Here is a 23160-nt window from a genome sequence, read left to right as displayed (position 1 = left end):
ACTCCCAGGACAGGTACAGCACGGGGTTAGATACAGAGTAAAGCTCCCTCTACACTATCCCCATCAAACACTCCCAGGACAGGTACAGCACAGGGTTAGATACAGAGTAAAGCTCCCTCTACCCTGTCCCCATCAAACACTCCCAGGGCAGGTACAGTACTGGGTTAGATACGAAGTAGAAACTGCACATAAGGGAAATTGGAAATGGGAGTTTAATTTCTAATCTACCCTAATATCCAGGAACATGAAATTTTGCTGAGTAACTGTTTGATTTTAGCTCCTGTTCAACAGGTTCTGATATTACTCCTTCGTTGACTATGGGAAATTCTCTTTAGATTCCTTCATGTTCAATCTTATCATGCTTGTGTAAACTGCACTTGGAATTTTCCATTCCATTTCAAACATTTCATGGTGGGAAAGAAACAAATGATTTAATTAAACTACTGTAAGCTTCCCTTATATGATTCAAAATAACCAGTCTGTTTTCTCTATTTGTAAAACATTAGGTCTGCCAGACTTTGATAAATTAGTCTTAGGTAGTTGTCGACTGAAGACAGTTTATGCTTGGAAGAGTCTGTTAGCCTCCTTACAGCAGCAGAGTACAAGTCAAAGGGTTTATATTTCTCAACATTTTTCAGAGAAAATCAAAAGGACAGAGAGAATATAGAGAATGTTGGACATTCAACTGACTTATATTTGTGACAAAGTGGGGATGAATTGTTTAGATCTATTAATTTTTTGTAAAATTTTGCTTTTGATATTCAAATTAGTATTAATGTTACATATCAAATGCATCCCTGATGTTTGAAAGAAATAGCTTGAATATATACTGTGTTTTGTACCTCAAGATACCCAAAAGCATTTTACACCTAACGTTGTAATGTAGGAAAACGTAGCAATTTTTACAAGGCAAGATCCCACCAAGGACAAAGTGATAAAGACTAGATAATCTATTTTCCTGCTAATGGTTGAGTGATAAATATTGGTCAGGAAACAGTAAAAACTCATCTGCTCTTCTTCCAATAGTGCTGTGGGATCCTGTATGTCCACATGTGAGGCAGACAGGGCCATGATATAGCATCTCATCCAAATGACAGCACCTCCGGCAGTGCACTACACTCGGAGTGTGAACTGGATCTTGTGCTCAAGTCTCTGGTGGGGGACTTGAACTCATGGCAGTCTGGCTAGAAGTTTACCAAAACGAGCCAAAGGTGAGACTAAAGTAGTAGATTTGTTTATGAAATGATGTTTCAGTGCCAATGAATGAGCCAAGAACTGACAGCCCAGAGAGTGACATTACTTTGGAACCTTAATTCACGTTACAATTCTGCCAATCTTACAAAATATACAGAAAATCTGTCAGCTACAGGCACATTTAGCTAGAATTTCCACCTTCTGCACCACCCCCCTTCACTGCTGATTTTAAGGTGAACGTGGGGTGGTTGGAGGCTGAAAGCAACTCAAGGTTTTGCTGGTGTGCATAATGGTGTTGGAGCTAAAACAGTTAAATTATGAGGGCAAGTTGCATGTACTAGCTTTATACTCCCTTGTGTTTTGAAGATTAAGTGGTGACCTAATCGAGGTACTTAGGGTTATTAAAGGATGTGATATGGTAGATGGAGAGAAATGGAAACCTGGAACTCCATCCCCCAAAAAGCTGTGGATGCTGGGGGGCAAGTGAAAATTTCAAGACATAGATCAATAGATTTCTGTTAGGTAAAGGCATTAAGGATATGGAACCAAGATGGGTATATAGAGTTAAAATACAGATCAGCCATCATCTAATTAAATAGCAAAAAAGGATTGCAAGAGGATTCGAGTTCAGGGGTAAAGATGTCTTGCTGCAATTGTATAGAGCCTTCGGAGCCTGCACCTGGAGTATTGTGTACAGTTTTGGTCCCCTTACCTAAGGAAGGATGTACTTACCATAGAGGGAGGGCAACGAAGGTTCACCAGATGATTCCACGGATCAAAGGATTGTCCTATGAGGAGCGATTGAGGAGACTGGGCCTGTATTCTCTAGGGTTTAGAAGAATGAGAGGTGATCTCATTGAAACACACAAAATTCTTACAGGGCTCGACAGAGTAGATGAAGGAAGGATGCTTCTGCTGGCTGGGGGTTGGGGGTCTAGAACCAGGGACCGTAGTCTCGAATAAAAGGTAGGCCATTTAGGACTGAGATGAGGAGGAACTTGTTCACTCAGAGGGTGGTGAATCTTTGGAATTCTCTACCCCAAAGGGCTGTGGAGGCTCAGTCATTGAGTATATTCAAGATTGAGATTGATAGATTTCTAGATATTAAAGATATCAAGGGATTTGGGAATAGTGCCAGGAAAATGGCATTGAGATGGAAGATCAGTCATGATCTAGATGAATGGTGGGCCAAACTCAAGGGGCTGAATAGCCTACTTCTGCTCCTATTTCTTACGTCCCTATGAATTAGAGTTGGGGACTGAGTGGCCTCCTCCTGTTGCTCTGTTCCTTTAAGGGTCAGGAGAGGGCATTTTAGAGTTGATTCATAGAGTCATAGAACGGTTACGGTATAGAAGGAGGAAATTCAGCCAATCACGTCTGTGCTGGCCCTCTGCAGGAACACCTAGTGCCACCTTTTCCTGGCTGAGTTTCTGACCCCTGGTCTCTTGCTCTGCTCAGTGCGCTTCTGCTGTCATGTGCAAGGGATCCTATCCCAAGCTGGTTTCACAAAACTTGGCCAGCCAAGCTTATTTTGTTGCCATATTAAACCTGTATGAGCAGACGCAGAAAGGATAATCCCTGATCGGCAACAGTGGAATGTTTTATATTAAAAGAAGAACAAGGGAGTTGTGCCCAGTTTCCTAGTCAACATTTATTCCAGAGACAACATTGCTGCCTGTGGGATCTTAAATTGGCTGCCATTGCAACTCTGACTATCCTTCAAAAAGAACTTAATTGGCTGTGAAACGCTTTGAGATGTCCTGAGATTGTGAAAGATATTATGTAACTGCAACTTTTTCTTCCTGTGGGAGGCTTCATAGATGAACATCGCGTTCACACCCAATACACTTTCCAGTAAGTACCACTGGATAGCAATCGCTTACAGATGGGGCTGATTTTTTAACCCCTCTCTCATGCAGAAGTGCTCAGGGGTTTAATTGTACACTTCTACGAATTTGCGTGTCATCCTTGCGCAGGGGCCATGCTAATCTTCTCTGTATCGTTCCAATTTTAGTATATGTGCTGCCGAAGCGAGCACTAACTGCCACAGCGGAGTACAGACTGAGGATGGTGCTGTTCTGGCTTGAGATGGCCATGTTAACAATAGATATTATAAGGGGAGGCGGTGGCATAGTGGTATTATCACTGGACTGGTATTCCAAAGACCCAGGTTAATGCTCTGGGGACCTTGGTTTGAATCCCACCATGGGGCAGATGGTGAAATTTGAATTCAGTAAAAAATCAGCAATTAAAAGTATTATTGTTTAAAAACCCACTTGGTTCACTAATGTCCCTTACCTGGTCTGGTGACTCCAGACATCAACGCCCATATCCCATAATAATATGGCATTGGGTGAAGACCAGAATGGGTTTCACCTGTGGTGCTCTCTGCTTTCAATTGTTTTCCAGCAGAATGACAAAATCATTCTGAAATATCACTCCATTGATTTCAGCACAATTCCCCCAGTAACACACTGAGATTGCATGGAATATATGAAGCAGGAGTAGGCCATTCAGCCCCTCAAGCCTGCCCCGCCATTCATGGCTGATCTGCCCCAGGCTTCAACTCCTCTTTCGTGCCAGCTCCTCATAGCCCTGATATTTCCAAAAATCTATTTACCTCCTCTTTAAATACTTTCAGTGATCTAGCCTCCATAACTCTCTGGGGTAGAGAATTCCAGACATTCACTACCCTTTGAGAGAAGAAATTCCTTCGCATCTCAGTTTTAAATGAGTTTCCTCTTATTCTGTAACTATGTCCATGAGTCGAGATTCCCCCACAAGTGGAAACCTCTTCCCAACATCTACCCTGTCAAGCCCCCTCAGAATCTTGTATGTTTCAAGAAGATCACCCCTCATTCTTCTAAACTCTAATGAATAAAGGCCTAACCTGTTTAGCCGTTCTTGATAAGCCAACCCCCTCAACCCAGGAATCAGCCTAGTGAATCTCTTTTGAACTGCCTCCAATGCCAGTATATCCTTTCTTAAATACGGGGACCAAAACTTAGTCAGGAGCTGCATACAGTGCCAATAGGTACAGAAATTGCCTCCTTTGGCTCCATTGCATCCCTGGGAATGACCTGGAAGGCCATGGGTCTGCTTCCACATTGACTACGTTGACTATTCCAGGTACGGCCTCACCAACAACCTGTACAGTTGTAACAAGACTTCCCTATTTTTAAACTCCAACTCCCGAGCAATATAAACTTCCACAACAGAGTTCATGGTCTGAAGATGTTGAACTCAATGTTAACTCAACAACTTCAGACCATGAACTCTCTCCTCTATCTTTACCCTTTTTTTCATCCCCTTTTTAAAAAATATTTTTATTTTTTATCCACTTATTTTCATTTTTATTCATAGTTTTAATCTCGCAGTGCAGAAGAGGCCCTTTGGCCCATCGAGTCTGCACCGACACCTGAGAAACACCTGACCTACCTAGCTAATCCCATTTACCAGCACTTGGCCAATAGCCTTGAATGTTATGATGTGCCAAGTGCTCATCCAGGTGCTTTTTAAAGGATGTGAGGCAACCTGCCTCCACCACCCTCCCAGGCAGCGCATTCCAGACCGTCACCACCCTCTGGGTAAAAAAGTTTTTCCTCACATCCCCCCTAAACCTCCTGCCTCTCAGCTTGAACTTGTGTCCCCTCGTGACTGAGATGCCGGGGTGAGCACTATGCAATTTGGTCAGTAATGGCTTTCTTCCTCTCGGAGGCACAATGACTCTTGCTCCCCACAGCAAGATGCTATGCTGGCAGGTGAGCTCGTATCTCCTATTAAAAAAGGCTTCATTTTGTCAGACTGACTCATTAGACCATCGCTGCAAGACTTGCTCCTTACGTGAGACAACACTGGATCGCTGTTTGTCCACTCTCTTATTTGTTTGGCATGTACTGGTGACGAATCCAGAAAGTTTAATAACAAGACAAGTTCTTGGGGAATTGGGACGTTCACATTGCTGTCGTTTAGAGGTAATTGGCTCAGTGTGTCGGCATTGGCAATCAGGCTTCCCGGCCGGCGGGTAAAAGTATATTTGTAAGCAGCAAGAATCAATGCCCACCTTTGGATGTGCGCAGAGGCAATTGGGGCTATTGCCTTGTCTTCGCTGAACAAGCCTAGTAGTGGCTTGTGATTGGATACGATGGTGAAGTGGTGACCATGGATGTATTGGTGGGACTCCTTAGCGTCAAATACGATGGATAAGCCTCTTTCTCTATTTGTGGTATCTTCATTCTGCAACACTGAGTGTTCTTGAGACGTAACCAATGGGCCATTCAGAGCCATCCAGTGGGAGAGTACTGCCCCTACCCCTAAGGGGATGCATTGCAGGTCAAAATGAACTCTTCCTTTGGGTCGAAATGTACTGACAGGGCCGATAAACATAGCAACTGCTTTACTGTCATAAAAGCCTCTTGTTGTGGAGCTTGCCGAGATCACCTGTGGTTTTTCCTGAGCAAACTGCATAATGGAGCCAGTACTGTTGACAAATTTGGGAGCAAACGGCCATAATAGTTAATCATTCCCAAGAAAGACTTGGGTGCTGTGGTGTTTTTCGGTGCGAGCGCCTCACCAATAGCTCTCACCTTTTCTTCTACTGGGTGAAGCCCTGTGAGTTGACCCTATGACCCAGGTAAACCATTCAGTTTACTTAGAAGACACATTTTTTTTCTTTTCAAATGTATTCCAGCTTGTGAGAAATGCTTCAGCACCTCTTCCAGGTTAGCCAGGTGTTCTTCATCAGTCAATCCTGTTACTAGGACATTATCGAGATAAACCACAACATGGGGCAGTCCTTGAAGTAAACCTTCCCATGGTCCATTGGAAAAAGGCACAAGCCGATGACCTCCGAAGGGTAACCGGGTATATTGGTACAACCAGTTATGTATATTGAAAGTCAAAAAGTCCTGTGAGGCCTCTTCTAGTTTGATTTGCTGGTAAGCGTGGCTCATTTCGAGCTTCGTATATGCAGTTCCCCCTGCCAGCTTGGAGTACAATTCATCAATTATCTGTATAGAATGTCTGTCTCCCCTGGTCACTTTGTTAACAGTCAACTTTGTCGTCCCCGCATATTTGCACGCTCTGGTCAGGCTTCAGTGCTGGAACTATGGGTGCTGACCAATTGGAAAAGACTCCCAACCTTTCCAGTCTAATCCGACATCAACTTTTTCTCGCAGCGCATAGGGGACTGGTTTTGCCTTCATGAACCTGGGGGTTGCCTCAGGATCCATGTGGATTTTAGATTGCAGCCCCTCAATCTTTCCAAGCTCCTCCCTGAAAACAGAGGCAGGTTTCTGGAATAATTCTTGCAGATCTTTCATTCCGAGTTGAAAAATCTCGGTCCACCCCAACTTTATTCCCTTAAGCCAGTTTCGACCAAGTAGAGTTGGACCCTCCCCTGCTACCACTATTAGGGGTATATTAACAGGCTGATTCCCATACTGTTCTGGAAGTTTGTATATACCCCTTACTCATATGTCTTCACCAGTATATATCTTTAATTTAGCATCTGAATTTTCCAGATGTGATGGGTGGTCTCCTTCATTCAGATATTTGAACATCTGTTCCCCTATAACTGACGTAGATGCCCCTGTATCCACCTCCATTCGGATGGGTTTCTCGTTGACTTTCACTGTCACAAAGATTGGCTCAGCTTTACATTTTTGAGTTGTATAGAATCACAGAATCTTAATGGCACAGAAGGAGGCCATTCAGCCCATCATGTCTGCACCGGCTCTCCAAATGAGCATTATGAACTAGTGCCATTGCCCTACCTTTTCCCCATACCCTTGCACATTGTTTCTATTCAAATAATTATCCAATGTCCTCTTGAATGCCTCGATTGAACCTGCCTCCCCCACACTTCCAGGCAGTGCATTCCAGACCCAAACCGCTCGTTGTGTGAAAAAGTTTTTTCTCACGTCACACTTGCTTCTTTTGCAAATCACTTTAAATCTGTGCCCTCTCGTTCTTGATCCCTTTACGAGTGGGAACAGCTTCTCCCTATCTACTCGGTCCAGCCCCCTCATGATTTTAAACACCTCTATCAAATCTCCTCTCAGCCTTCTCCGCTTCAAGGAGAACAGTCCCAACCTTTCCAATCTATCCTCATAGCTGAAGTTTCTCATCCCTGGAACCATTCTTGTAAACCTTTACTGCACTCTCTCCAATGTGTTCACATCCTTCCTATAATATGGTGCCCAGAACTACACAATATTCCAGCTGAAGTCTAACGAGTGTCTTATATAAATTCAGCATAACTTCCTGTACTGCCATCTTCAATCATCTATGTTCATATACACCCAAGTCTTTCTGCTCCTGAACCCCCTTCAAAATTTCACCCCATATTTTATATTGTCTGTCCATTTTCTTCCTACCAAAATGCATCATCTCACACTTCTCCACATTGAACTTCATCTGCCACCTATCTGCCCACTCCACCAACTTGTCTATGTCCTCTTAAAGTTCCACACTATCCCCCTCACAGTTCACAACACTCCCAAGCTTCGTATCATCCATAAACTTTGAAATTGTCCCCTGCACACCAAGATCTAGATCATTAACATATATCAGGATAAGCAAGGATCCCAATACCAACCCCTGGGGAACTCCGCTACAAACCTTCCTCCAGCCTGAAAAATATCCATTGACCATTACTCTCTGCTTCCTATTTTTCAGCCAATTTTGTATCCACGTTGCTACTGTCCCTTTTATTCCACGAGCATAACTTTTCTCGCAAGTCTGTTGTGTGGCACTGTGTCAAATGCCTTTTCAAAAGTCCATGTACACACATCAACAGCAATACCCTCATTGACATTTTCTGTTACCTCTTCAAAAAGCTCCAGCAAGTTAGTTAAACACGATTTCCCCTTTAGAAATCCATGGCTCCTCCTTATCAACCCATATTTTTCCATGTGACTACTAATTCTATCCAAGTAATTGTCTCCAGAATCTTGCCCACCACTGAAGTTAAACTGACTGGTCTGTAATTGCTGGGCTTATCCTTATAACCTTTTTTGAACAAGGGTGTAATGTTTGCAATTCTAGTCCTCTGGCACCACCCTTGAGTCTAGGGAAGACTGAAAAATTATGGCCAGTGCCGCCTGCAATTTCTACTCTCACTTCCTTCAATATCCTTGAATGCATCTCAACCGCTCCCAGTGCCTTGTCAACTTTAAGTACCAACAGTCTATTCAACACTTCCTCCTTATCACTTTTCAACCCTTCTAGTGACAGAGTTTCCTCATCTGTCACCATGGCCTGGGTAGCATCTACCTCCTTGGTAAAGACGGATGCAAAGTATTCATTTAATACCTCAGCCATGGCCCCTTCGTCCATGTGTAAGTTCGCTTTTAGGTCCCTAATCGGCCCTACTCCTCCTTTTACCACCCTTCTACTATTTATATGCTAATAGAAGACTTTGGGATTCCCCTTTATGTTGGTTGCCAGTCTTTTGTAATAATCCCTCATCGCTTCTCTAAAGTGCTTTTTCACCTCCCCCCGAACCTTCTGTATTCTTCTTGGTTCTCAATTGTATTTTCGACCTGACACCTGTCACAAGTGCACTTTTTCTTCTTTATCTTAATTTCTATCTCCTTTTTCATCCAGGAAGCTCTGGATTTGTTTCCCCTACCTTTCCCTTTCGATGGAATATACCTGGACTGTGCCTGAACCAAGTCTTTTTTGAAGGTAGCCCATTGTTCAGCTACAGTTTTTCCTGACAATCTTTCGTTCCAGTCTATCTGGCCCAGCTCCGTTCCTGCCCCATCGAAGTCGGCTCTTGTCCAGTTAATTATTCTTACTCTGGATTGCCTATCGTCCTTTTCTATCATCATCCTAAAACATATGATACAATGATTAGTATCTGCTAAATGTTTCCCCACTGACACTTGATCTATTCGGCCTCATTTCCAAGAACCAGGTCTAACAGTGTGTTTTTTCTTGTTGGATTGGACACACACTGATGGAGAAAATTCTCCTGAACACAATCTGGGAACTTTTGCCCCTCTCTGCCCTTTACACTACCACTGTCCCAGTCTACATTCGGATAATTAAAGTCCCCCATTATAACTACTCTATAATGCTGCATCTCTGTAATTTCCCTGCAGATTTGTTCTTCTACGTCCTTCTACTATTTGGTGGTCTATAGACTACACCGAGCAATGTAATTGCACCCTTTATGTTCCTTAGCTTTAGCCAAATTGATTCGGTCCTTGAACCCTCTGGGACATCGCCTTTATCCAGTACTGCAATGCTCTGCTTAACCAATACCGTTACCCCTCCTCCTTTCCTATCTCATCTGAACATCTTGTACCCGAGAATATTTAACACCTGGTTCTGCCCTTCCTTGAGCCAGGTCTCTGTTATCACCACATCATATTTCCACATGGCAATCTGCACCTGTAACTCCCCAATCTTATTTACCATACTTCATGCATTCACATACATGCATAGCAACCCTGATTTAGATTTTGTTCCTTTCTCCCTTACCCCGACTTTACCTATTAACATACTATTCTCTTACTATTGGTGTTATCGTCTCTCCCAGTATTTTGTGCACCCTGGTATTCCTCTCCAATATTTTCTCTAGGTTCCCACACCCCTGCTGAGTTCGTTTAAAGCCCTCCCAACAGCACTAGCAGAACGCTCCGCAAGGAACTCAGTCCCAATTCTGTTTAGGTGCAACCTGTGCCGTTTGTACAGGTGCCATCTCCCCCAGAGCCAGCCCCAGTGTCCCAGGAATCTAAAGCCCTCCCTCCTGCACCACCTTTCCAGCCACACATTCATCTGCCCTATCCTCCTATTTCTGTACAGGGTACTGGGAGCAATCCGGAAATTACTACATCAGAGGTCCTGCTCGCTAATTTTCTGCCTAGCTTCCTAGATTCTGATTGCAAAGCCACATCCCACTTCCTATCTAAGTCATTTGTACCAATGTGAGCCACAACCTCTGGCTGTTCACCCTCCCCCAGAAGAATGTCCTGCAGCTGCTCCGCGACATCCTTGACCCTGGCACCAGGGAGGCAACATACCATCCTGGAGTCATGTCTATGGCCACAGAAACACCTGCCTGTTCCCCTAACCAATGAGTCCCCTATTACCATAGCTCTTTGTTTTTTCTTTCACCCCCCCACTCTCCGCACAGCCAGGCTGCTGGTGGTGCCACCAAACTTGGCTCTGACTGCACTCCACTGAGGAACCAGTGTCCTCACCAACTTCCAAAATGGAAAATCGATTTTCCAGAGCTGGTGGATGACACAAAGATTGGCCGGGTGGTTAACAGTGAGGTTGAGTGTCTTGGGCTACAGGAAGATATAGACGGGATGGTCAAATGGGCAGATAAGTGGCAGATGGAATTTAACCCTGAAAAGTGTGAGGTGATACACTTTGGAAGGAGTAATTTGACAAGGAAGTATTCAATGAACGGCATGACACTAGGAAGTTCTGAGGAACAAAGGGACCTTGGCGTGTGTGTCCATAGATCTCTGAAGGCGGAGGGGCATGTTAGTGGGGTGGTGAAAAAGGCAAATGGGACGCTTGCCTTTACCAATCGAGGCATAGATTACAAAAGTAGGGAGGTCAGGTCGGAGTTGTATAGAACCTTGGTGAGGCCACAGCTGGAGTACTGTGTGCAGTTCTGGTCACCACATTATAGGAAGGGGGTGCAGAGGAGATTCACCAGGATGTTGCCTGGGATGAAACATTTAAGTTATGAAGAGAGATTGGATAGGCTTGGGTTGTTTTCGTTGATGCAGAGAGGACTAAGGGGTGACCTGATTGAGGTGTACAAGATTATGAGGGGCATGGACAGGGTGGATAGGGAGCAGCTGTTCCCCTTAGTTGAAGGGTCAATCACAAGGAGCATAAGTTCAAGGTGAGGGGCAGGAGGTTTAGGGGGGAAATGAGGAAAAATTTTTTTACCCAGAGAGTGGTGACGGTCTGGAATGCTCTGCCTGGGAGGGTGGTGGAAGTGGGTTGCCTCACGTCCTTTAGAAAGTACCCAGATGAGCACTTGGCACGTCATAACATTCAAGGCCATTAGCCAAGTGCTGGTAAATGGGATTAGGTAGGTAGGTCAGGTGTTTCTCACGTGTCGGTGCAGACTCGATGGGCCGAAGGGCCTCTTCTGCACTGTGTGATTCTGTGTTTTGTGACTCCTGCACTACCTGCCTACTTCCCTAGGCCTGCCTGGTGGTCACCCATTCACTGTCTGTCTCCAGGCCCTTAAGCTGTGGTGTGACCACTTCTCTGAACGTGCTATCCATGTAGCTCTCAGCCTTGTGGATACATCACAGTGACTCCAGCCGCCGCTCGAGCTCTGAAGCCCGAAGCTCAAGTTTCTGCAGCTGACAGCACTTCCTGCACATGCGGTCGTCTAGGACACTGGTAACATCCATGACTACGCACATATTACAGGACACGGATTCCACTTGACTGAGCTGCCCTGCCATGTCTTAACTCTACTTCCCTTACGTTATCTTTATTCTACTTTGGATTATTTATATTACTTTATTATGATGGCCCTTAAATGTTCCTTATTCCTGGCACTGCACAGTTAAATCCAAGTATAGAAACTTAAAAAATATTCCACTTTTCTAATTTACTCACCAGTTCCGACTTAACAAGACCGCTGCTCCTCTGTCTGAGCAAAGGGAGATAAAGAAAGGGGCACCTTCTCCCTGAACTCCCTCAGTCACCAAACTCCAACTGAAGCACTCTGTTGCAGCCAAAAGGGCAAAGTCAGCACAATAAGATAGCCTCCTTTTATACTCTCTGAACATAGCCTCTGAAAACCTGATTAAGCCAGTTATCTAATTTACTAGTTGCCGCTGCAAGCTGATGTATGAGCCCTGATTTAAGGCTGAACTAAAACTCACCTTCTTCCAACCCAACAGCAACTTTTAGTTAATTGCTAAATTAAAGAAAGACTAGACTTTAGATAAAATTTAACCCTCAGTCACCAAGCTCCAACTGAAGCTCTTTACTGCAGCCAAACACAGCACTCAACTGCAGACTGAAGTATCTAGTGAGTAAATATCTGACTCTGTTTCCTCTATTATGTGCATTTCACGATTTCTACCTTTTTACTTAAAGGTTTGTCTTAATCTGTCTTTATAATGTCGCATAATGTGTCCATTACAATGGCAGAAGAAACATTCTTTAAATTTTTGTTTGTTTGCAGTCTGCCTGGTTCCATTTCGTTCTTATTGTAGGTTTTCCCTGTTAAACCATTGCTTTTTGCTGGTCTGTTAACAATGGTTGTTTCCTGCCTTTCCGCGGAGCCCAGCGCTTTCGCGCCATTACTAACCAGTGCTTCCCTCCCGATGTGAAAGACGGTGCCATTTTGTGCTCCCTTGATTGCATCTGAGTCCCTGACTGCGTCTCCATTGCGAGCACCAACTCCAGCGCCTTGTTGAAGTCTAAATTTGTTTCTGACAACAACCGTTTTTGAAAGGTGTCTGAATTAATCCCACATACTAATCGGTGTCTTAACATGTAATTAAGCGACGCCCCGAACTCACAGCGCTCTGTCAGTTGTTTTAAGGCTGCTCCGCAGCAAGCGACCGTCTCTCCGGGGACACAACACTTCGAATTAAATTTAAAATGCTGCATTGTTACTGAGGGTTTCGGCTGAAAGTGGCTTTTCATAAGATTTACCAATTCATCAAAGCTCTCAGAATCTGGAGGGTGTTGGGTGCCGCTAGACTATGAATTAGGCCAACAAAAACAAAAATAGCTGGAAAAACTCAGCAGGTCTGACAGCATCTGCGGAGAGGAACACAGTTAACGTTTCGAGTCCGTATGACTCTTCATCAGAACCCCATCTATATGAATTAGGCCATATATTTTACTGCCACACGTCGATAAGAGGATCGCTCGCCTCTTCTCCTGCCCCGATATGTCATTGGCCAAAAAGAGGAATGCAAGGCGTTCAATGTCGTGTGGCTAGTCATCGGTGGTCTGATCAAACAGTTCGATAGGGCCAAACTGCGGCAGACTGGAGGGAGATAACTTCGAGGACTACAATGAAGGCTGTACTTACAATCACCTGCGAGGTTTGGCTGATTTACTTCTGTTTAATTTCTGTGGCTTTCTTTGGTGTCATCGAGTGTTCGTGTTTTGCCTCATCACCAGTTATTATATTCCTTCTGTCGGGTCACTTTGCTCAGCGAACATAGTAGCACGCCTATCTACTGATCAGTAAATTGGTAATCATGATGATGTAGATGAAGAGACCATTGTAAGATGAAGCACATGCTGTTTATTAACATAAGTAACGGAGCACTAACACAAGTGTTTTCTCAAACCAAACGCTACTCTAAAACTACAGATTAACAGTGTAGCCCGTGCTACACAGCAATTGGGTAATACAATCACGTAGTCAATCTGCTCACATTCCCTTAAAGATGTACTGCACCTCAGATTACCACATTGTCCATGACATTTTTGTCAATCTCTCCTTAGCCCCCACCTATCACTGGCCTTCTATCCAGCTTCACCTGCTCCACCAACCACCCCCGACACCCACCCCCACCCCGCCCCCCACCCCCCCCACCCCCCACCCCCACCAAAACAGTATAAATTTCATCACATTGCTACTTCTCTTTAGCCTGTTTCTCTCTCCACAGATGCTGTCAGACCTGCTGAGTATTTCCCAGTTTTTATTTCAGATTTCCAGCATCCGCAGTATTTTGCTTTTATCCAGGTAAGGGCAGGTTTCTTGTCCGAAAAGAAATGAGGAAACCAGGCGGGTTTTTAAATGACAATTCAACAGCTTCATGGTTACTTTTACTGACATCAGTTTTTCATTTACAGATTTAAAAAATATTGTTATGTTAAATTTTCAAACTGCCAAGGTGGGATTTAAACTTGTGTTCTCTGGATTATTGGTACAGGAACATAACCAAAAAAAAAAGGCACCTAGACCAACTTTTCTAGCATGGGAGTCTGGGGAGAAGTTATCAGAGCTGAGCTTGATCTTGTACTGCCTACAAAGGTGTGCTTTCCTTCAACATCCATCCATGAACTGGTGATCTGGAGTGAGAAGCCTGGTTAATTCTTCTCCCCATTCCTGGGCTGGAAGATCATAAGAAATAAGAGCAGGACTAGACCACTCCTCAGGTCCCTCAAGCCTGTGATCGTGGCTGATAATTTGCCATTTTCCTGCCCACTCCCCATATCCCTAGATTCCCTGAGACACCACAAATCTGTCAATCTCAGCCTTAAATATATTCAAAAACGGAGCATCCTTAATCCTCTGGGGTAGAGAATTCCATTAGCCAGCATAAAATGCACTTCTTGCTGCTTTGACTGGTCTGGAGAGGCTCTGCAATATGCACCAAAAGGGGGTCTCATGAATAATTATGATCTGTGTGCACTGCACAAAGTACCCATGCAATGCAGAGCACCGTGGCAACAGCAGCACTCTTCCTCAGATGAGGGTGAATTGAATGAGCCTGAGGAAGAGGCCAAGAATGTGCATGAGCCTTTACTGGATGTCAGGGGCAAGGAAATACACGCCAGACATACCAGGAACAACCTAATATGGACCAAATTTGCCCAAGATTGAGGCAATGGTCCATCGAAGGAACTCTGTTGCCTGCTTGGGATATCTCTAAAACTCTTGCCGGCCTCTCTCCAGGAGTTATCTCTGAACCTGCATCCTCCGCCACCAAGAACAGCAAGATGAGAGGACGTTTGTCACATACACTTTCTAGTGAATACTGTTCCTGTGGATATCTGTTTCGCACCTGGACACACGTCAATCAACCTACCATGATTGAGAATTCCAAGCTGCAACATTGTTATAGGGCTTGAGTGCACCTACAACAGTTTAATTGTCCCTTTAGGAAGTAATCTCGGATAAATTCCTTGACAGCGCATCTAAGAGAGGGCCAGCTGAGCCATGTCCCACAGAGTGGCAAGTACAAGACTGGACTCTAGCATGAACACCCTATAAAGACAAAACACAACATAGCTTCCTCCATGATAAAGGAAATGTAAGAGGCGTACAGTCAGTGAGGGGAGACTTCGCCTGAGTGAGACAGAAGAACTTCTGCAGGAACTTTGGCTCCGAGTTATTGAGCTGGAGGCCGAGCTGCAGACACTGTGGCATATCAGGGAGGAGGGAAGTTACCCAGACACTTTATTCCAGGAAGCGATCACACCCCTTAGGATAGGGTCTTCTGATTTGGTCAGTGGTCAGGGACAGGAGGGTGTGATCGCAAGTGAGGCAGGTAAGGGGACCCAAAGGTAGGAGTGCAGGACCCTCGGCCCCTGCAATTGTCCAATAGGTTTGAGGTTTTTTCAGCTTGTTTGGATGAGTGTGGGGGCTGCAGAGTGGATGAGCTAATTGGCCACAGCACCATGGTACAGGAAGTCATTCAAGTGTGGGGAGAGTTACTGGGAATGTAGCGATATTAGGGACAGTATAGCCAAAGGGGTTTACACTGTTCTTGGCAGCAAAGAGCAAGAGTCCACATGGCTGTGTTGCCTGCCCGGTGCCAGGGTTTGGGACATCTACTCGGGGCTGGAAAGGAACTTGCAGTGGGAGAGGGAGGACCCAGTCGTCATGGTCCATGTTGGTACCAATGATATAGGCAGGACAAAGAAGGAAGTTCTGCATAGTCAGTATGAGAAGCTCGGCACCAAATTAAGAAGCAGAACTTCAAAGGTCATAATCTCTGTATTATTACCTGAGCCAGGTGCAAATTGGCAAAGGACAAATCAGATTAGGGAGATGAATGTATGGCTCAAAGACTGGTGTGGGAGAGGTGGGTTCCAGTTCGTGGGGCACTGGCACCAATGCTGGGGAAAGTGGGATCTGTACCATTGGGACGGTCTACACCCGAACCCATGCTGGGACCCGTGTTCTTACGAGCAGCATAACTAGGGGAGTAGAGAGGGTTTTAAACTAAGTAGTGGGGACGGGTTACAAATTTGGGAAGATGTGGTAAATCAAAGAGTAGAGAAGATGCTACCCAGGCCAAGGTGAGAGAGGAAATAACTGGTACACTAGAAGAATTTACAATTGAGAAGGAGGAGGTGTCAAAAAGGCCATCTTTAATTAAAATAGATAAGGTACCAGGACTGATTGAGATGCATCCTAGGGTACTGAGGAACGTGAGAGTGGAAATTGCAGAAGAACTAGTGATAATCTTCCAGTCTTCCTTAGGCACAGTGAAGGTGCTAGAGGACTGGGAAATTGCAAATGTTACACCCTTGTTCAGAAAGGGGTGCAAGGATAAAGCCGACAACTACAGACCAGTCAGTTTGACCTCAGTGGCAGGGAAACTTCTGGAAACTATAGTTCGGGATAAAAATCAATAGTCACTTAAACAAATGCAGGGTAATTAAGGAAAGCCAGGATTCATTAAGGGAAAATCATGTTTAACTAACTTGCTGGAGTTTTTGAGGCGGTAACAGAGAAGGTTGATAAGGAAAATGCTGTTGATGTGGTGTATATGGATTTTCAAAAGGCATTTGATACAGTGCCACACAACAGACTTGTGAGCAAAATTCTAGGTCATGGAATAAAAGGGAAAATAGGCACTTGGATAAGAAATTGACTGAGTGACAGGAAACAGACAGTAGTGATAAATGGTTGTATTTCAGATTGGAGGAAGGTTTGTAGAGGAGCTCTCCAGGGGTCAGTGTTGGGGCCCTTTCTCTTCCTGATATATATTAATGACCTAGACTGTGGTGTGCAGGGCATGATTTCAAAATTTGCAGATGACACGAAGGTTGGAAATGTCATCAACTGTGATGAAGATAGTCTTGAACTTTAAAAGACGTAGACATGTTGGTGGATTGTGCAGACAAGTGGCAGATGAAGTTCAACGCAGGGAAGTGTGTGGTGATCCATTTTGGCAGGAAGAATATTGTGAGACAGTATAAAATAAAGGGAGAATCTCTAAAGGAAGTGCAGGAACAGAGGGACCTCGGTGTATATGTACATAGGTCACTGAAGATGGCAGGGCATGTTGCGAGAGCAGTTAATAAATCATATAGTATCTTAGGCTTTATTAATAGAGGCATTGAGTACAAGAGTAAGGAGATCATATTGATCTTGTATTAGACTCTAGTTAGGCCTCATCTGGAAAATTGCATCCAGTTCTGGGCACCATACTTGAGAAAGGATATGAAGGCATTGGGGAGAGTACAGAGGAGATTCACAAGAATGATTCCAGGAATAAAGAACTGTACTATGAGGATAGATTGGAGAGTACGGGTGCTTTTCCTTGGAGAAAAGAAGGCTAAGAGGAGACTTGATGGAGGTATTCAAGAACCTGAGGGGTATGGATGGGGTAAATAGTGAGAAACTGTTCCCACTCAAGAGAACATCAAGAACTAAAGGGCAAAGATTCAAAATAATTGGCAGAAGGAGTAAATGTAATGAAGGGAAAATTTTTTCACCCAGAGGGTGGTTGAAGTCTGGAACGGCCTTCTTGAAAGGGTGGTAGAGGCAGGTTTGATTAAGGTTTTCAAAAGGGAATTGGATTTCTACCTGAAAAGAGAGAATGTGCAAGGTTACGAGGATAAGGCAGGGGAGTGGGACTAGGTGGAATGCTCCTTCAGAGAGCCAGTGCAGACTTGATGGGCCGAATGGCCTTCTTCTGCACTGTAAAGATTCTGTGATTCTGTCAGAGGCAAGGCAAGAGAGAAGGGTATTATGACAGGAAATAAAAAATAGACTATGACAGGAAGGGATAGAAAGTCCAAATCAAACAGTAAATCAACAGATGAAACTAGAAATTATAAAAAGAATAAAAGGATAAAACTATCTGAATGCACGAAGCATTTGATACAAAACAGATGAACTGAGAGCACACAGAAATAAATAAATACGACTTGATAGCCATTTCAGAGACATAGCTGCAGGAGGACATGGATTGGGATCTGAATATTAAAGGGTATAGGACATTTAGAAAGGATAGGAAGCGAGGAAAAGGTGGAGGGGTGGTTCTGTTGGTTAACGATGGTATTAGCACAATAGAGAGGGATGACCTAAGTTCAGAGAACTAGGAAGTGGAAACGGTTTGGGTAGAGATGAGAAATGGGAAGAAGTCACTTGTGGGAGTCATGTACAGGCCCCCTAATAATAATGGGAAGATGGAGCATAAAGAAAGAAACAATGGGAATATGTCAGAAAGGCACGGCGATAATCATGGGAGACTTTAATCTACATATAGACTGGAAAAGGCAGATGGGCAAAGGTAGCCTAGATGTGGAGTTCACAGAACGTTTCCGGGATAGTTTCTTAGAACAACATGTTCTGGAGCCAACCAGAGAGTAGGCTAAACTAGAACAAAAACAAAAATACCTGGAAAAACTCAGCAGGTCTGACAGCATCTGCGGAGAGGGACACAGTTAGCGTTTCAAGTCCGAATGACTCTTTATCAGAACTAAGGAAAAATAGAAAAGAGGTAAAATATAAGCTGGTTTAAGGGGGGGTGGGACAGGTAGAGCTGGATAGAGGGCCAGTGATAGGTGGAGATTGCCAAAAGATGTCACAGACACAAGGTCAAAGAGGTGTTGACGGTGATGATATTAGCTAAGATATGGGCTAATGGTGACATTAAGGGTAGAAAGCAGGACAAGTAAGGTACAGATAGCCCTAGTGGGGGTGGGGTAGGGGGAAGGGATCGAAATAGGCTAAAAGGTAGAGATAAAACAATGGATGGAAATACATTTAAAAATAATGGAAATAGGTGGGAAAAGAAAAATATATATAAATTATTGGAAAAAGGGGGATCGGAAAGGGGGTGGGGATGGAGGAGAGAGTTCATGATCAAAAGTTGTTTAACTCAATATTCAGTCCGGAAGGCTGTAAAGTGCCTAAAGGAAGATGAGGTGCTGTTCCTCCAGTTTGCGTTGAGCTTCACTGGAACATTGCAGTAGGCTAAACTAGACCTGGTACTGTGCAACGAGATGTGATTAATTAATGATCTCATAGTGAAGGCGTCCCTAGGTAGCAACAACCATAATATGATTGAATTTTACACTCAGTTTGAGGGAGAGAGGTGTGGCTCCAACACCATATTTTTAAACTTAAATAAAGGCAATTATGAGGGCATGAAAGCAGAGCTGGCTAAAGTGAATTGGCAAATTAGGTTAAGGGATAGGTCAATAGAGATGCAGTGGCAAACATTTAAGGGGACATTTCAGAATACACAGAATAAATACATTCCAATGAGTAAGAAAAAGTCCAAGGGACAGACAAAGCATATGTGGCTAACTAGAAAAGTTAAAGATAGTATCAAAATTAAAGAAAAAGTATATAATTGAGCAAAGATAGGGGGAAGGCCAGAAGATTGGACAGAATATAAGGAACAGCAAAGGATGACTGAAAGATTAATAAGGAGGGAAATATTAGAGCATGAGAGAAAGCTAGCCAGAAATATAAAGACAGAGAGCAAGAGTTTCTATAATTATTTAAAAAAGAAAAGTTAACAAAATGAGCGTTGATCCTATAGAAAGTGAGTTTGGAGAATTGATAATGGAAAACAAGGAAATGACAGATGAATTTAACAGGTATTTTGCATCAATCCTCACTATAGAGGATACAAGTAACATCCCAGAAGCAGCTGTAAATCAAGAAACGGAAGGTGCTGAATAAATTGATGGAGCTGCGGGCTGACAAGTGCCCAGGTCCTGATGGATTTCATCCTAGGGTCTTAAAAGAAGTGGCTTGTGAGATAGTTGATATATTGATTTTAATTTTCTGAATCTCCCTAGACTTAGAGAATGTCCCATTATATTGGAAGATAACAAATGTAACTCCATTATTCAAAAAGGGAGACAGAAAGCAGGAAACTACAGGCCAGTTGGCTTAGCAACTGTCATAGGGAAAAAAATGTTAAAAGCTATTATTAATGAAGATATAGCAGGGCACTTGGAAAAGTTCAAGGTAATCAGGCAGAGGCAAGATGGTTTTGTGAGAGGGAAATCATGTTTTATCAACTTACTGGAGCTCTTTGAGGAAGTAATATGTGCTGTGGGTAAAGGGGAACCGATGGATGCACGATAATTAGAATTCCAGAACATTATAGGCCTACTCCTGCTCCTATTTCCTATGTTTCTATGAAAGCGGGAGCAGGCTACTGAGTTGGATGATTAGCCATGATCATAATGAATGGCGGAGCAGGCTCGAATGGCCGAATGGCCTATATTTTCTATGTAGGAAAATAAAAGCTCATGTTATAGGTGGTAACATATTGGCATGGATAGAAGATTGGCTGGCTAACAGAAAGCAGACAGTAGGCATAAATGGGTCCTTTTCAGGTTGGCAAGAGTGGTGTGCCACAAGGATCAGTGCTGGGACCTCAACTGTTTACAATTTATATAAATGATTTGGATGAAGGGATGGATGGGATGGTTGCCAAACTTGCTGATGACACAAAGATAGGTAGGAAAGTAAGTTGTGAAGAGGACATAAGGAGGCTACAAAAAGATATAGATAAAGTGAGTGGGCAAAGATCTGGCAAATGGTATATAATCTGGGAAAATGTGAAATTGTCCACATTGGCAGGAAGAATAAAAGAGAAGCATATTATCTAAATGGTGAGAGATTGTAGAGCTCTGAGTGCAGAGGGATCTGGGTGTCCTAGTACATGAATCGCAAAAGGCTAGTATGCAGGTACAGCAAGTAATTAGGAAAGCTAATAGAATGTTCTCATTTATTGCGAGGAGAATTGAATACAAAAGTAGGGAGCGCTAGTGAGACCACATCTGGAGTACCGTGTACAGTACACAGCCTTATTTAAGGAAGGATGTAAATGCATTGGAAGCAGTTCAGAGAAGGTTTACCAGACTAATACTTGGAATGGGCGGGTTGTCTTATGAGGACAGGTTGGACAGGCTAGGCTTGTATCCACTGGAGTTTAGAAGAGTAAGAGGCGACTTGATTGAAACATATGAGAACCTAAGAGGTCTTGACAAGGTGGATGTGGAGAGGATGTTTCTTTTTGTGGGAGAATCTAGAACCAGGGGTCACTGTTTAAATATAAGGGGTTGCCCATTTGAAACGGAAATGAGGTGAATTTTTTTCTCTCAGAGGGTCGTGAATCTCTGGAACTCTTTCTGAAAAGGTGGTGGAAGCAGAATCTTTGAATATTTTTAAGGCAGAGGCAAATAGATCCTTGGTAAGCAAGGGGGTGATAGGTTATCGAGGGTAGGCGGCATGCAGATTTGAGGTCAATATCAGATGAGCCATGATTTTATTAAATGGTGGAGCTGGCTCGAGGGGCTGAATGGCCTAATCCTGCTCCTTGTTCATACGTTTGTAGCTCCTCTGCAGCCATTAATGTATGTCAAGTATGAGGTATGCCAGTACCATTAACTCTCTGATGAAGCTAGCCCCACCAAATGGCGATGATGCATACATGAATAAAGTGAAACCAGTGTAATATGCAATAATTACATGTGACAAAGTGAACGTTGCCACCTTTATGCTCTCATACATTGTTAAATGTTCACTTTTGGCCTCCATGCCTTGGTGCAGCCCCAACATTAGCAGCTGACGTGGAGGCAGTCTGCCCCGTTGCCTGCAATGACCTTGGTGGGTGTCCTCTGGAGGTCTGAGGCCTTGAGGGCTCCAACCAACTGGGAGGTCTCATGCACGGCTGCATGGGCATCCTTCTCAGCCTCACCTACTGCAGGCAATAAGGTCAATGGCAGGAGATGATGAGGTGAGGCCTCTCACCCGAGGGATGTACTGAGAGGAAGACCCCGGGACAGCTAAAGGAAGGTCCAGGTGCCATGCCCCCTCTCGTCTAGCCACTGCTATATGAAGTCCACGGCCAGTGTGAAGGAAGGCAGGTCACAGCGCACATGGGTCATCTGCTGGACCTGGCTCTCCACAGCAGTCACCAACTTCTCCATTCAGGAAGTCACGCACTCATGTGCATGAGACATGGCAGAACTCATGGCATTCATGGACTCCACCATCGTCCGCACAAAGTGGTGCATACCCTGTGCCTTCTCTGCCATATGTTCCCCCCGCTTTTGCTGCATGTCTAGCACGCTTCTTATGGCTGTGATCAGAAGCCTATCATTAGCACGGCCACTCCAACCTGGTCGTCAGCGATTGCTCGGCCACTCTGCTTTCCTGCAAAGTGCCTCTTCCTCGGCAGGGATCAGAACCTTCAGATCAGGCACTCCTCCTCCAGTCTTTGCCCTCTTCTTTGAGTTGTGGGTGTGCTTCTCCTGCATGACAAATTGTAGATTTAGTGACATGTCAGTGACCCCCTTGTCTGCATGCATCCCCATCACACATACTGGCCCGTCAGTGGTACGTTGGTTCCGAGTGCTCACTCAAGCCAAACTGTCAAATGCTTTGGCCTCAATTGCCAAGGTCCAGATGCTGATCATGCATTCAGCTGCCAGGCCTAGCTACCCACTCACACAGATACATTGCTTGGTGACCCCATGAGAGACCCATTGGTAACATGTGAATGTCACTTATCCTGGCAGACTAGAGGAGCTCGTTGACCCTTTTCCTCCACTGGACCCAGGATCTGTGGAGGACTCCACAGTTGTTTACCTCCTCTGTGATCTCTGTCCAGGCTGCCTTGGTCATGCGGGTGAGTCTTCTCTTGCCATCAGTGGGAAAGCACACTTCCTACTGTTCCCTGGTGGCCTGGAGGGGAATCTGCAGGGAAGTGTCACTGAACCATGTGGCCAGTCTCTGTCTTGGCTCTGTCCTCTCTGTGGTGCAGTTGAAGGGCTTGAACATGATGGGGGCGATGAAGGGGAGTGCAGGACATGACAATAATAAGCTGCGGGACAAGGTGAGTAATGGTCAAAGCACTGTCCTGAGGAATGAGTCAGCGAATGGCTGTCACTTATTTTGTTTAGCTAAAGGGAGCCTAACAATTGACAGCCAATAGTAATGTCTTGACCAATCAGTTGCAAGCTGCCTGTTTAAATTTCAAACAAGGCTTGGCAGTTCTGTCAGTCACCATC

The 23160-nt window shown here is 44.3% G+C and overlaps 1 non-coding gene across 1 annotated transcript; it reads right to left on the bottom strand.

Moving 5' to 3' along the window:
- Window positions 1-3124: 3124 nt before the first annotated feature.
- LOC144694324 (U6 spliceosomal RNA) lies at window positions 3125-3232 on the bottom strand. Its single transcript, XR_013579711.1, has one exon. It is a non-coding gene; the product is annotated as a U6 spliceosomal RNA (small nuclear RNA).
- Between the last annotated feature and the right edge of the window lie 19928 nt (window positions 3233-23160).

Source organism: Cetorhinus maximus, chromosome 19 (genome assembly GCF_964194155.1).
Source record: "Cetorhinus maximus chromosome 19, sCetMax3.hap1.1, whole genome shotgun sequence".
NCBI classification, from domain to species: Eukaryota; Metazoa; Chordata; class Chondrichthyes; order Lamniformes; family Cetorhinidae; genus Cetorhinus; species Cetorhinus maximus.
This window is presented reverse-complemented; position numbering and strand designations above follow the sequence as displayed.